Here is a 15,673-nt window from a genome sequence, read left to right as displayed (position 1 = left end):
CTCTATAGAAGACTGTGTGAAGGACACAAAAAAAGAACTAGAAAAATACATAATGCAAAACACTGAAAGGATAATTATGGCAGCAAGAGATATGGAGAAAACCAACAAAACAGAAGAGAGACAAATGACAAACCGAGAAAAGAGGAATGGGAAGAGAAACAACTCCATGGAAGATTCATAAGAATGACAAAAGATGAGAATAACGAAAACACATGGACATGGATGCGAAAAGGACATATAAACCGAAAAACTAAATCCCTAATAACTGCAGCACAAGATAACAAACCATATCAAAGCAAGGATCGATAAAACACAAGAAAACAGCAAATGCAGACTCTGTGGACAAAGAGACGAAACGATAAACCATATAGTTAGTGAATGCAGCAAACTGGCCCAAAAGGAATACAAAAACAGGCATGACCAAGTGGGGAGGGCAGTGCACTGGGAATTGTTCAAACGGCTGCATTTTGAGCATACAGATAAATGGTACAAGCATAAACCCGCAACAGAACTCGAAAACGAGAACCACAAAATCCTATGGGACATGGACATACAGACGGACAACCCCATCCAAGCAAGAAGACCAGATGTCGTAATAATTAACAAGAAGGAGAAATCCTGTCAAATCGTAGACTTTGCTGTCCCAGCTGACCACAGGGTGAGTATGAAAGAAAAAGAGAAACGAAGCCAATACACAGAACTAGCCAGAGAGTTAAAAGGGATTTGGATGATGAAGAAAATCAAAATAGTACCGATAATAGTAGGAGCACTAGGAACTATCCCAAAAACCTGGAAAAAAGAATGGCAGAAATTGGAATCAGAGGAATAGCTGCAAAAATACAACGCCTAACGATAATGAAAACGGCTGAAATATTAAGGAAAACCCTTGAATGCGGAGAATAACACAAGACAATATAACGAAGAAGCGTTACAGGGAATGAAGAACACCGGAGCTGCAGATCTACATGTTCTACACACCCCCATCATGCATCTCTCCATTGTTTCTCCACCGTTCATCCCCCCCCCCAAAAGTGATAACAAAGAGCCGAGAAGGGTCAAGGAGGATGGAAAAACCAGGGAGGGAGCACTGGCCAGACCTCCGCAGGACTAGTGCGAAGAGAACTGGGATCTTGGGGAGGCTTAGTGCCATTCAAATTCCAGTATAAACCAATGCCCACTGCCAGTGAGAAATCAATGGTAAGCGGCTGTTGCGATGATGTAAATTTATTTGCAAATGCTATCGAAGGAGGAGGAGAGAGCTGGACGTCTGGGGAGACTTATTGTCCCTCAGCTTCCAGAGAACACCACAGATCTCCAATCAGATCGTTTGCTGACTCGTGTGAAAGCTCCAGGTGAGCCAACAACGACAACAACAACAATAATAATAATAATAATAATAATAATAATAATAACAATAACAACAATAATAATAATAATAATAATAACAATAACAACAACAATAATAATAATAATAACAATAACAATAATAACAATAATAAAAATAACAATAATAACAATAATAACAACAACAACAACAATAACAACAATAATAACAATAGTAATAATAATAATAATAATAATAACAATAATAATAACAATAATAACAATAACAACAATAATAACAATAATAATAACAACAACAACAACAATAATAATAATAATAACAATAATAACAATAACAATAATAATAATAACAATAATAATAATAATAACAACAATAATAACAATAATAATAATAACAATAGTAACAATAATAATAACAATAATAATAACAATAATAACAATAACAACAATAATAACAATAATAATAACAATAGTAATAATAATAACAATAATAATAACAATAATAACAATAACAACAATAGTAATAATAATAATAACAACAATAATAACAATAATAATAATAACAATAATAATAATAATAATAATAATAATAATAATAATAATAATAATAATAATAATAAAGATTAAAATCAAGACAAAGTCTGTGACAACACAATGCATAACAATAACGAAAACAGCTGAAATATTAAGAAAAATTTTCCAAATGTAGAAAGTATTAAAATGCATTTTTTAATGTTAAGGTTAATTTTTTAAGGTTAGATTAGAATTTTTCACATTAAAAACTGTGGTATATTATATTGTTAAAATCGTTATTTTAAATTTACCACCAGACGTAATAAGAAAAATAAATAAATATAAACAAACAAACAAACTTGAAACCATAAAAATAAAAAAATGAAAATAAGTATTTTAATTTTCTGCGAACTTGCTCTTCCGGTCACCATCGTCAAATGTTGACTTCTACTCTTCAAACTCGTCTGGTTTTAATAACCAACTCTTATAATTGTTTATTTTTTAAAGATGATTGCCAAAACAAAAAGTAAGTATTACTTGAATTTAAGGTTTAATCAAGGCATTAAAAAATGAAAATATCGAAAAAAAAAAAAAAAAGAAAAAAGAAGAAAAAAGGTTATATTGTACGTATCTGTTATGGAATTAAAAAAAAATTCACTTCAAGTTTTTTTGTTTTTTTTTCTTTTTTTACAGCGAAAAAACAATTTGTACCGAGCAAAAGGTTCGAATTTTAGGAAGAAAAGCTTTTATTAAAGATGGGGAGGGGGTGTCGGCGCTTTAACTGGAGTTATCTCCCCGTGGCGTGTTCAATAAATTCCACCATGGCTGACTTAAACGCGCTCTCACAAAAACGTGTTTTTCCGCTGTAAAAAGAAACAAAAAACTACTCGATCAAATTAAGTGAAATTTTATTTTCGGAGATCTTCAGTCCAAAACGGATACGAACAATATAACCTTTTTTTTTTTTTTTTTTCGATTTTTTCATCTTTTTAATGTCTTGATTAAACGGTACAGGTACCGAATTTGGTAAATGTTTCGTTTAGGTCCACCTCCACAATTTTCTTTTTTTCCTTCGTGTAAAATTCTGATTGCTTAGGGCGCGCGCGCATGCGCGTAAAAAAATGGCCGCCAAAATTACCGTGCATAATGCATTTTTTTCTATCTTGATAACTACTTATCTCTGCAACATTTCAATGCGATTTTCGTATTCAGCATAGTCGAAAACCTTTAGATGTCGTCATTTTAAAGAAAATTGTGGAGGCGGACCGAAACGAAACATGGTAATCTCCAAAAATACCGTTAGGGCTTACAACATGGCCGCCAGAAGAGTCAACAAAAAACTGCGAATAAAATATATAAAACTCGTAATTTCTGTTTTAAAAGTGGGTTGTCAATTTTCTTTATGAAATATACTTCCAAAATAAACTATTACAGTCGTTTAAAACATAATAGAAGTATTTTTTTTATTTTTTAAAAACAATGTCTACGAACGTTCGTAGACATTTTGTAAACATTGTTTTTAAAAAATAAAAAAATAATACTTCTATTATGTTTTAAACGACTGTAATAGTTTATTTTGGAAGTATATTTCATAAAGAAAATTGACAACCCACTTTAAAAACAGAAATTACGAGTTTTATATATTTTATTCGCAGTTTTTTGTTGACTCTTCTGGCGGCCATGTTGTAAGCCCTAACGGTATTTTTGGAGATTACCCGAAACATTTACCCCGAATTTAATTGCATGTAAATCTGTTCTTTGTTACTTCTGGGGCGCGTCCAAAGCATTACATTTCGCTTTGGTTTTGGTATAGAAATGAGTCACCATTCCAATTATATATGTTTTGAAGCTTTATTTATTTATTGCGACTGCCCGGAAAACGATTTCGATATTGAAAACGTGACAAATACGTTGTTTGTTTTTGAAATGTACCGTAAACCGAAATTTAAAAATAACAAAACAATTCAGTTTAAATCCACTTCTCCCCATCTCGTGCTACTTATATTTTTTTCCATTTTAGTTTTCTCAATTTATTTCTGTATTTAGATTAAAATGAATTACAATTACAATACAAATAGGTATGACACTAATTTTCGACATCCATAGCAACAAAATGCACGTAAAAACTAGTGAAATGAAATTGATTCATCGTGATTTTACTACATGTTAAAGAAGAAGCTTCAGGATTTAAATCGCCTTTAAACATTCTTTACTTTACACTGAATAAAACGGACGAAATTTTATTTGAACGTCAAAAATAACTAAAACATAAAGATGAGAAATTAAAATAGCGTCGCATATTTACGAAAAACAGGTCTTATAAAACATTAAAGATATTGGGAAAAATCTTAGTGCAGGTATATATTATATATTTTTAAAGTGTTTTGTTCAATCATTATTCAAGTGAAATATGAGAGGAAAAAATATTGCCTTTAGTTTGAAATATGAAAAAAGACACACAGATAGGATATACAGAAAAAACAAAAACAAAAAAAAAAACCCAAACATTTTAGCAAACAACAAAACAATTAACTTCTGGTTTGCTATGGAGACTGTTAACTGACCGAATTTGTTTTATTATTTATCTTTAATAGCATAATCGCTCGAAAATAGTAAAATTAAAATTATTTTTATTAAATTTATCTGCGCTTGTGCACTTTTGTTACCGCGCTATTTTTTCATAGATATAAAAAGATAAAAAATGTTTTTAATAGATATAAAAAGATACAAAAAAATTCAATTTTAATAGGTATAAAAAGATATAAAAAATTTCAATTTTAATAGATATAAAAAGATATTAAAAAATTTTTAATAGATATAAAAAGATATAAAAATTTCAATTTTAATAGATATAAAAAGATATAAAAATTTCAATTTTAATAGATATAAAAAGATATAAAAATTTTTTTAATAGATATAAAAAGATACAAAAAAATTCAATTTTAATAGGTATAAAAAGATATAAAAAATTTTTTAATAGATATAAAAAGATATAAAAATTTCAATTTTAATAGATATAAAAAGATATAAAAAAATTTTTAATAGATATAAAAAGATAAAAATTTCAATTTTAATAGATATAAAAAGATATAAAAATTTTTTAGTAGATATAAAAAGATATAAAAAATTCAATTTTAATAGATATAAAAAGATATAAAAATTTCAATTTTAATAGATATAAAAAGATATAAAAAAATTTTTAATAGATATAAAAAGATATAAAAATTTCAATTTTAATAGATATAAAAAGATATAAAAAAATTTTTAATAGATATAAAAAGATATAAAAAATTCAATTTTAATAGATATAAAAAGATATAAAAAATTTTTTAATAGATATAAAAAGATATAAAAAATTCAATTTTAATAGATATAAAAAGATATAAAAATTTTTTAATAGATATAAAAAGATATAAAAAATTCAATTTTAATAGGTATAAAAAGATATAAAACATTTCAGGTTAAATTCAAGCTTTACGATATCTTTCTTTTTATTAAATTGTTAGGTGGAAGCACAAAATAGTTACAAGCATCCTCCCTCCTCATATTAAGACTGTTTATAAAAATAATAGCGTGATTATTTCACCACAGTAACAAAAGTGCATAAATACCATTCTATTCTAGGAAATATCTATGGTAAATTCCTAAAACTAAGCTTTTTTTTTTAAAAAACTTAACTAAATTAATTTTATAGGAAACTCATTGTCCATACAAAATTTTTATGTGGATATAAACTTTTTATTTAATATTAATAGATTATAATACATGATGTGCACAAAGAAATTAAATAAACTCTTAAATCGGAATTTTTTTCAGTTACTTGGTTTCGAAATTATTTTTTTGCTTTGACAAAAGAAACGAGTAATGCTATGATGTTTTATCAGGGACGTGCAAAAAGATTACTGCATCCTTGGCCTTATGTAGTAAAAAATATTAATGTTAGATTTTTAAAGATATTTTTAATCATTCACTATTCAAAAATGGCATCGATTAAAAAACATAATTATTCACAGTAAGATTGCCTGTTAATCTACTATAGAATATTTTGAGTGTATAAATTCCTCTCTGCACCAAAATACTGTATGCTTGCAAAAACATATACCACATACAAATTTCTTATGTTTAGATATTATAATATAACTTTAGCACATTTTACTTACATTTAGTCATTATAATAAAACCCTACATAATATCCTAGAAACAGCATCATCATAATTACACTATCTTTCGACAAAGTAGTTTCCACTTTTTCCTCTAAATCAAAAGTCCGCCCACCTCCTCCAGTGAAGACCGGGAAGATATATACACATTATAACTATATTGTCCTGGCACCCTTTATAACTGGATCATGCACTCATAGATACATTTATCTTTCCACTTCCCGATTCGAAAATAATAATTTCTACTGACTAAAATTCTAGCTAATCTCATTGGATGAGAGCTTAAAAATTTATTATTCTGGATTACACACCCTACAAAAAACACACACGTCAGACCTTTACAAATATGGGTGCTCTCTCTGCACGAAGCAATAGTATGTATATTAAACAAAATATAAAATAACGATGCTGTTTTTTTGTTTCACTTTGTTTTATAACAGGCATTTCCTTCTTTATACTTTTTTATTATTTATATTTTCTCCGAGAACTAGCTTTCTTTACATTATCCAATGTATGTTATATGCATTCAGAGATGATATTAAAATATTTACAGTAGAACAGGCTTGCAAAAATAGATGTTGTTCATCAAAAAGGTCGCTTAGCACTTACAGGATTGTAGAATAGTGCGTGATTGATTAAAGATTTAAACATTTTAGTGAAGAAAGAAAGGGGTCTTATAAAACGATAATATGGCAGATCAATTTTTTCAACAGAATTCTTGAATAGTTGGGCACAAATGAAATTGTCCAGGTATTGGTGAAGCAAGGATCAGCTAAGCATTTGTCGATGAGTTTGAAAAGGGAATATTTTAGCTTAGTAGAACATTTCTTAATTTTTATGGCAGAGACTCTGGTGTGGAGATATTTTTTATTGCCATAAAAGCGACGTCATGGTTTTTGGATGGTGAGAGAATTGTTGATAGTCGATTATTTATCACATTATTATAAATTTTCCAGAAATGATGAGATCCTATTTTCTTCAAGTATCTACTTGATTTTCTTGAATTATCTACTTGATCCGGGTCCTGGTCATTTCAGTGTGCTTTCTCTGAGCCATATCTATTTCACTCTTACAATTATTGAAAGTTTCTATAATCTTTTGCATATTTGTAGTAGATTTTGTCTGCGCATTGAACTTACAAATACATAAGGATGTTAAACACTGACATAATATGAAATGATATACTCCATGATAATCCAATGAAGACACTGGTTTGCACATTTCTTCTCAACAACTGAACAGCGAGAAAGCTCAGTGTAATCTGGCATGTCAGTTCTTCTTTCTACCTCAGTGTCATACTGGATAAAACAAATCCCTGCTCACACTAGTGCACATGTGCAGGATTGATCAATTGGCATGCGTCGCATGTTTTTTTTCTGCCAATTGTTTATCAGTTGCGTCCTTTCATTTTATTTGGAGCTGTTTACCCTTGTGATGGATCAGTGCGATTTGCTTTATATTTCACTGGTAGTCTTGTTGGTTAGTTGTACCTATTTACTATGCTTCCCCACGGAACAGAGGAAGACACCAGGGTCGTTTTTTAACGTGGAGAAAAAGGACAAAAATAAAAATTGCCTCAGTCATGAAGGATTTCTCCTCCATCGAAAGAACAAGAAATGGAAGTGCAGCATCTGAAGAACAGATACTACACTTTGAGGTATTTATTTGCTCCCCCACTGAGCAAATTAGGCACAGGGCCGATTTTTAAAGTGAGGAGTGAAGGGGAAATGGGGACCAACTCCCCGGGGAGTAGGGGAGCTGGATAGTGACAATTAGTATGAAGGGTTGCCCCTACATTGACCAAAGTCTTATATGTGGGGCTTTCCCCACATGTGGTCTTTGCTTGCAGTACCTGCCGGAACAGATGGTATTTATTTGCTCCCCCACCGAGCAAATTAGGCACAAGGCCAATTTTTAATGTGAGGAGTGAAGGGGGGGGGAGGGGAAAAGGGGACCAGCTCCCGAGAGGTGGGAAATGGGAGCTGGTTAAAGGTCAGGCATGTGGGGTTGCCCCCACATCTGGTCTTTGCTAGTCATAGCTAGTCCTAGCTAGTCATATCTTGCAGTACCTGCCGGAACAGATGGTATTTATTTGCTCCCCCACCGAGCAAATTAGGCACAAGGCCGATTTTTAATGTGAGGAGTGAAGGGAGGGGGAAGGGAAAAAGGGGGACCAGCTCCCGAGAGGTGGGAAATGGGAGCTGGTTAATTGTCAGGCATGTGGGGTTGCCCCCACATCCGGTCTTTGCTAGTCATAGCCAGTCATAGCTGCAGTATCTGCCGGAACAGATGGTATTTATTTGCTCCCCCACCGAGCAAATTAGGCACAAGGCCGATTTTTAATGTGAGGAGTGAAGGGAGGGGGAAGGGAAAAGGGGGACCAGCTCCCGAGAGGTGGGAAATGGGAGCTGGTTAAAGGTCAGGCATGTGGGGTTGCCCCCACATCTGGTCTTTGCTAGTCATAGCTAGTCATAGCTTGCAGTATCTGCTGGAACAGATACTACACTTTGATCTTGGCCAAAAGGCCAAGTTGTAACATCACTGTCAAGTCATTTGTGGTCTATTGTTAAATGCAGGTTACATGCTGTCCTGATATGCAGTACCTTTATATGCCACTGGTATACCAGGGTAACTCTTTTTAACACTGCATTCAGTTATGCAAGGTAAATGTGCTTCATCTTTTTCGCTGCATACAACCAGCTCGCATCATTGACTACTGGTACATCAACCTCAGTTGCAAGTGTGATCACACCATCCAACCTGTAAATTCACTTGCTTTCACACATCAATCGTTTTCTATAAATAAGTGCTGATGTATACTGTCCAGAAGTTTCACCACCATACTCTTTATGTCATCCAACTTTCTTTGTGTGATGTTATAATGTACAATATAGCAACTAAGAGCCACACACAAACATGAAAACCAACCAGTTTTCCACATATTTAAATGATTGTTCATCGCACCACGACCAGTAAAAATTCTGAAGTATCTTTTCCCCGTATCCTCATTGTGTACGTCAATTGCTGTAAATGTATAATCCAAGAACTTGTTATCATTATTGAAGCTGTTGAGTAGACTTAAAGGCCAGTCAAATCTTTCCCAAATCTTCCCTCACTCGATTTGCATATGCGAGACATAAACTGATGAAAACGTTGTTTATTGACTACAGCACACCTGGATACATTCTCCATGAGAAAGTGAACGTCACCAGATACATTCAGATGCATTATCCTCGAATTCAGTAAATAATCAAAGTCTGCCAGATATATTCCCAATGATTAAAACCTCCTCGCGTAAATTTGAGCTTACAGTGGGCAGCCTGCAGTCTTTGCACCTGGTTGTAAATTGCTGGATTTGCAGCAAAATGTATAATTAAGTTGCACTTGTTCACTCAAGCAATCCTGCTGTACACTTTGGTCATATGACCCTGATTACGGTATCGGTAACAGATGATGCCCCTTTGAGGATTTGCTATAGGTGGAAATTTGAGCTCATCTCAAGTTATCCGCCTGGTTTCAACAGTATCTCCAGCCACATGCTGTGTGAGCACCCTCGCTCACACAAGCTAATTGTCCATGGTCAAGATGTTGATGCTTAGTGCTTGTTGCAGCTTCATTCAGGAATCCTGTCAAATGCTAGCTTCATCAGAGCCTTGAGCTCTTTCTCAGTGAGTCCAGCTTTTTTTGAAAGTTGCCACATTTTGTTGCCATAGACGTCCACACATTCTACTCACCTGACTTTTTCAGCTTTATGTATGCAGAGAACATCTTCAAACAAAATTGCTTTTAAGTCTTCCTTCAACTCTCATTGTTTTTCAATCTTTTTTCTACTCTCATTGCAAACTTAAATAAGAAAACAGGTCGTATTAAATATCTGAATATTTTTTACGATCAAAACGCATTATGTTTAAAAAAAAGGGGGGTGAGTAAAATTTAAAATAAGCTGCTTTTTAACTTAAAAAATAGTTCAAAGTCTTCAGATGTATAAAATATATTTAACCGCTTCGATTTTGCATACAATTATATTTTTGTATAAAATATATCTTTACAAATTTCACTTTTTCAGAATACCATTCATGAGAAAATCAAGTATCATCGGATTGGAATGTATCTACATTCTCTTGGACGTCTTAAATGTGAAAATGTCTTTCGTATATGCATTTTAATATGCAAACACTTTTTCTTCATTGCAAAAAAACAACTATTGAAATGAATCTCATTTTTCTAATCAGATTTTATGATATATTGAAAAAAACATTTTCTTTTTAATATGATATATATTTTATGTCGAATTAGTTTTATTTTGTTGAACATCAACACGAATGCCTGTCAAAAATGCATTCGGTTAATTTGGATATCATATCATATAATTAATACACTCAGAAATTTATTCATATGACTAAATATCAAATCCATAAAAATTAAAAAACAGTGGAATTCATCAGTCATTCTGTTTCTTACAGTAAAAATATATAAAAATACATAGAAAAAAACTAACAAAATATCTGAACGATTTCGCTTTTAAAATGAACAAATTTAAGACTAAAAGGGATTCATATTCTTGTGAAGTATGTGGCTCAGTTTTTACAAAGAAACATGATGTGATTATTCATATGCGAACACATACTGGAGAGAAGCCACATTCTTGTAAAATATGTGGCTCTTCCTTTACCCAGAAACAAAGTATGTTGCGACACATGCGAACACATACTGGAGAAAAACCATATTCATGTGAAGTATGTGGCTCTTCTTTTACATCGAAACAAAGTGTGTTGCATCATATGCGAATACATACTGGAGAGAAACCATATTCTTGTGAAGTATGTGGCTCATCTTTTACATCGAAACAAAGTATTTTGCGACATATGAGAACACATACTGGAGAAAAACCATATTCTTGTGAAATATGTGGCTCTTCCTTTCCACAGAAGTATGATATCTTGCAACATATGCGAACACATACTGGAGAGAAACCATATTCTTGCGACATATGTGGCTCGTCTTTTACAACGAAACAAAATATGTTGCAACATAAGCGAATACATACTGGAGAAAAACCATATTCTTGTAAAATATGTGGTTCTTCTTTTACACAGAAACACCATGTGTTACAACATATGCAAACACATACTGGAGAGAAACCATATTCTTGTGAAGTATGTGCTTCTTCTTTTAAAAGAAAACAAAGTATGTTGCAACATATGCGAATGCATACTGGGTGAATATTTGGTATTTGATAGGATGCTCAATTCCTAGCTTGAACAAACTGATAAAAAATAAAACTGAGAAAACCAGTAAAGTATGTGGCTCTTCTACACAAACAGCGTATGTTGTAACATATGCGAACATACTGCTACTATACATGCACGCACATACTGTAGACATACTGTAAAAAAAATTGCTTGCAGGATGTGTGGCTATATTTTTAACTCATTATAAAATATACTCCACCATCTACTTGTATACACATTTATGTATACTATTTAATGAGATAAAATATGTTCTATCAAACACATAATGTAATTATATTTGCTTAAATTAACTGCATTATTAAGAATATAACATGTTAAAGTGTTCGACTGAGCTTCAATCTATGGTCCCCCTTCGCCAAACTTTCACAAGAAACGCTCGACTAGCTGAAAACACTATCAATAATTCCCCCCACTCTTTATCTGTGCCTAAACCTAAACATGAATTCTATGATCAAAGCTTCTTTCTTAGAACTGCATGCCTGTGGAATTATCTTCCGTTTCCCTGCTTTCCAGCTGTCTATAATATGGTTGTCTTCAAGTCCAACGTGAACAAGTTTCTGATGAGCCGTTCCACTTAAGTTGACAAATTTACCGAACTTCCATTACTATCGATTACTTTATTGTCCTTTTGACTACTGTACACTCTTTAACCCTATCCTTGAGTGGCCTATCGGCCTTGATAAGTGGTGACGCCTATGTCAAAAAACACATGTATGATTCAAACAATATTACCTCGCAGTCTTACATATAAGCATATACAGAATGAATTGAAAGTAGACTACCGAAAATGGTTAGGGTTGATGAACTAACACAGGTGAATTGAAGCCTGTACTTAAAGGAACGGTTGGCACCTAAAATGATCGCCCATTTCATAATATTTGGATTCAATTCATTGAAAGAATGCGATGTGCATGTTTAATACACATATAATATAAAAATACCTGAGCTTACATACAAAGCTCAATCGAAGATTTGATAATATTAAATCAATACAAACTTGAAAACTGTTTTAATAAAGAAAAATGACATATGTTTATGTAAAACTTTTGTTTTATACCTCATAATAATATAACGTTCACAAATGTTTGGATATATGAGAAAAAATATTTTTTTTTATTTATGAGAGAAAAATATGACTTTTAAAATCATATATCTAAATTGTACTATTTTGCATTGCAATTATGCATTTTCTATTGTTTTTCTAAAATTCGTTTTTACTGTTACAAAAATGTAACGCAATATTTCTTTGTAACAATTACAATTTGTACGATATACTCTGAAAACTGAATAATTCGATGTAAACTTATAAGCATATTATTGATATTAGTTTAGTATGCATACCCGAATTACTCTCTTACCTTTAATAAATAAAAAAAATAAATAAAAAATGTAGTAAAAGAAAGTATAAGCAAATAAATGGATAGACGGGAACAGGCTTGGTTGCCATAACAACGTGACGTACACAAGGACGGTAGTGAACGTGTGTATGTGTGCCTGTGTGCGCGTGTGCTGGGTAGTAGTACTAATAGTTTGTCCTTTGGAGGACAGCGTTTGTTTTCGTGTTGTGTGTACGTGTGTGTGGCTAGCGCCAGAATGGTGGACGTGGTGTCGGAGGTTGGATTGTGATGGCTGGTGTAAGTTTCGTAATTTTGTAATTTGTAAATGGCAAGTTAGGAAAAAAATAGACCCTTCCAAGATGGACAAAAAATAAGGGCATAATATTTTATGGTAAATTTAAGAACGTAGGAACCATAGTTTTTTAGGAGATGTGATTATTGGATTAACCAATCAGAAATCGTCTGTGGCACACACATCTCTGTTTTTATAGATATATAGATATAGATTATTTATCATTAAGATTTTATTTATTATTATTTATCATTATGATTTATTATTGATATGGGACGCAAATTAATAGGTTTATTCTGTTTTGTTTAATTTTTATACATAAATTATTGTCTGTGTGTCATGAATAAAAGTTACAATGAAGGTACGATCACAGAATGTAAAATTATGTAAATTTTGTTTGTTTAAATAATAGTAATCTGTAAACTACCAACGATTACATATGCTTTATCTCTACTTGTATATAAAAGGCACTTTGTGTGTGTGATTTCGTTCCGTGTGGGTTCCAAAATGGCTGAACTGATTTTGTTTAAATTTAATGTTAATGTACTTTAAGAGTCTGGAGTGTTCTTAAATAGGCTTGTAATGTCCCTGTTAAGTCTAAGATAACAAGTGCGCTGTACAAGCTTTATCACCATACAAGCAAAACAGGTAAATCTATTTTGATTTAAATGTCACGCTAATGCACTTTATGGAATTTGAAAAATCAAACGAATGTGTGATACGTTAGATAGCAATGAATATAATAGACATAAGTAATAGAAAATAAAAGGAATCAAGTTTTTTGTTTTTTTTTACAGATGGGATTAGAGCGTTGATGATGTAAGGATAGGAGTTTGGTTTTAGATGCATTAAGTTTCTTAATGAAATTATTGAATTTTCAAGTTTCTTAATGAAATTATTGAATTTTCAAGTTTCTTAATGAAATTATTGAATTTTCAAGTTTCTTAATGAAATTATTGAATTTTCTCAACATTTTATGTACAAAAATGTAACATATTTGGCCACGTGTATTTTAATAGTGTTTTATTAAGAAAAGCTCTACTTTATTTAAAAGACTATGAATCAAAACTAAATGATTATGTGAATATATACGGAATGGAAAGTTGTATTTTAATGGAATAGAAAGTAAGTTTCAGAAAGATTTCCTTACCAATAGATACTGTGGATAGATGCGATATATAGGCGATAAAAAAAGCATAGCTCTCATAGTTTTTGTACTTTAAAAAAAAGATTAGTGTTATGACTGTGAGAGTGTCACTAAAGAATACACTGACAAAGAGGTGCGTTATGTTATATCGCATATCCCTCCATATTTTCATGAATAAACCGAAAACCAGGAATGGCGATGCTAGGACAAATCTGTTCGTCGGTACAACGCAAATGAACACAATAAATACACATGACAACTCCAAATCCCATTTCTTTAGATGCACACATCATTAGAATAACTGGCACCTTACTTCACCAAAGAAAACCGCCACAGAAAGCCGCACAGCAAAAGACAAAACCAAAATACAAAACACGAACATCACAGCAAACGCAACTCCTAAGCATATAAACGCCAATATATAATTCACATAACAATGCAACCGTACAACACCGACTAGATCACATTCACAATTTTATTAGCTTCAAATCAATATAACACATTCCTGCCATCACCGCCCCACACCCAACCGAAGCCAAAGAACTTTGATCGTTGACGAGTTTATCTCAACGCCCGAACGGCCATCATAACAACGACGCCTTAAATCTTTAATTTGGTGAGAAATAAAATATATGTTTATTAACCTTACTCGGTCGTCTGGATTTTTCTTGCAATCATACGCTTGTTTATTACAGTTAGAAAATACAAAACATATTTAATCAAAAACAGGATACACAATGAGAAACTGTTGTAGTAAGGTCCACCAAGATGACTGACTACGAATGGCTCATACACACACCAAGAGTCTTAACTCTCAGGTAATTATTACAGTTTGGAAGTGTTCATCTTTAGTCTATGGGTGAGATCTCACAACTCTCTCAAGACTTTTTGCCCCACAAAAATATTTGTTGGTTGGTTGGTTGTTTTTGTTTTACGGCATATCAACCCTTTTCGGTTTATTTAATGCCGAATCCAAAGATATTGAAGAAAAAAATTTTAATAGAATATATTTGTTGTTTTCAAGTCGGTTTCTATTTAACCATAACCCATAGTTGGGACCCTAACGGGTACTACCACTCCAGGTCAGAGTGGACCTAGGAGCAATGGTAATTAAAGGGTGGCTCCACACTCCCCTAAGCCCACAAGCTGGGGTCTCACCACTGGATATAGTTTAAGGTCATATCCAGCACTCCCATTGAGGGACTTTTACCCTCTGCAGTGGGGCAGTCGGTGTATTCTAATGCCCCACCGACAGGGCCAAAAATATTTGTAAAATCAATTATGCTTTTGGTCTCTAGCCTGGCAGTCAGTCAATTTTCTCTTGACTGTTGCTGTTCAGGTTTGAGTTAATAGCGATCGATCTTTTTGAAATTTCTGTTGATCAGTTTTCTTTTAAAGTAATGTGGTTCTTCTTTTACAACAAAACAAAGTATGCTGCAACATATGCGAATGCATACACCTTCACTGGAAGATATGTAAGAAACTTAACATTCAGTGTAGTAAAAAATCCTGGGAACATATACCCGAACGAACAGTTGGGAATGACAACTACACCATTCACTATGACTACATAATCGCGACTGGTACATATCTTGAAAACGCAGCTGTTAAACCAGATATAGTGATTT

At 32.4% G+C, this 15,673-nt stretch overlaps 1 long non-coding RNA gene across 1 annotated transcript; it reads left to right on the top strand.

The window, feature by feature from the left end:
• Positions 1–2,289: 2,289 nt before the first annotated feature.
• Positions 2,290–14,693, top strand: LOC145269397 (uncharacterized). Its single transcript, XR_013865027.1, has 2 exons — positions 2,290–2,383; positions 10,084–14,693. It is a non-coding gene; the product is annotated as an uncharacterized LOC145269397 (long non-coding RNA).
• The last annotated feature ends 980 nt before the right edge of the window (positions 14,694–15,673 follow it).

The sequence above is a fragment of the Euprymna scolopes genome, chromosome 45 (genome assembly GCF_053919585.1).
Source record: "Euprymna scolopes isolate OS-2025 chromosome 45, ASM5391958v1, whole genome shotgun sequence".
Taxonomy (NCBI): domain Eukaryota; kingdom Metazoa; phylum Mollusca; class Cephalopoda; order Sepiida; family Sepiolidae; genus Euprymna; species Euprymna scolopes.
The sequence above is the reverse complement of the archived record's forward strand: the minus strand, read 5'-3'. Positions and strand labels throughout refer to the sequence as shown.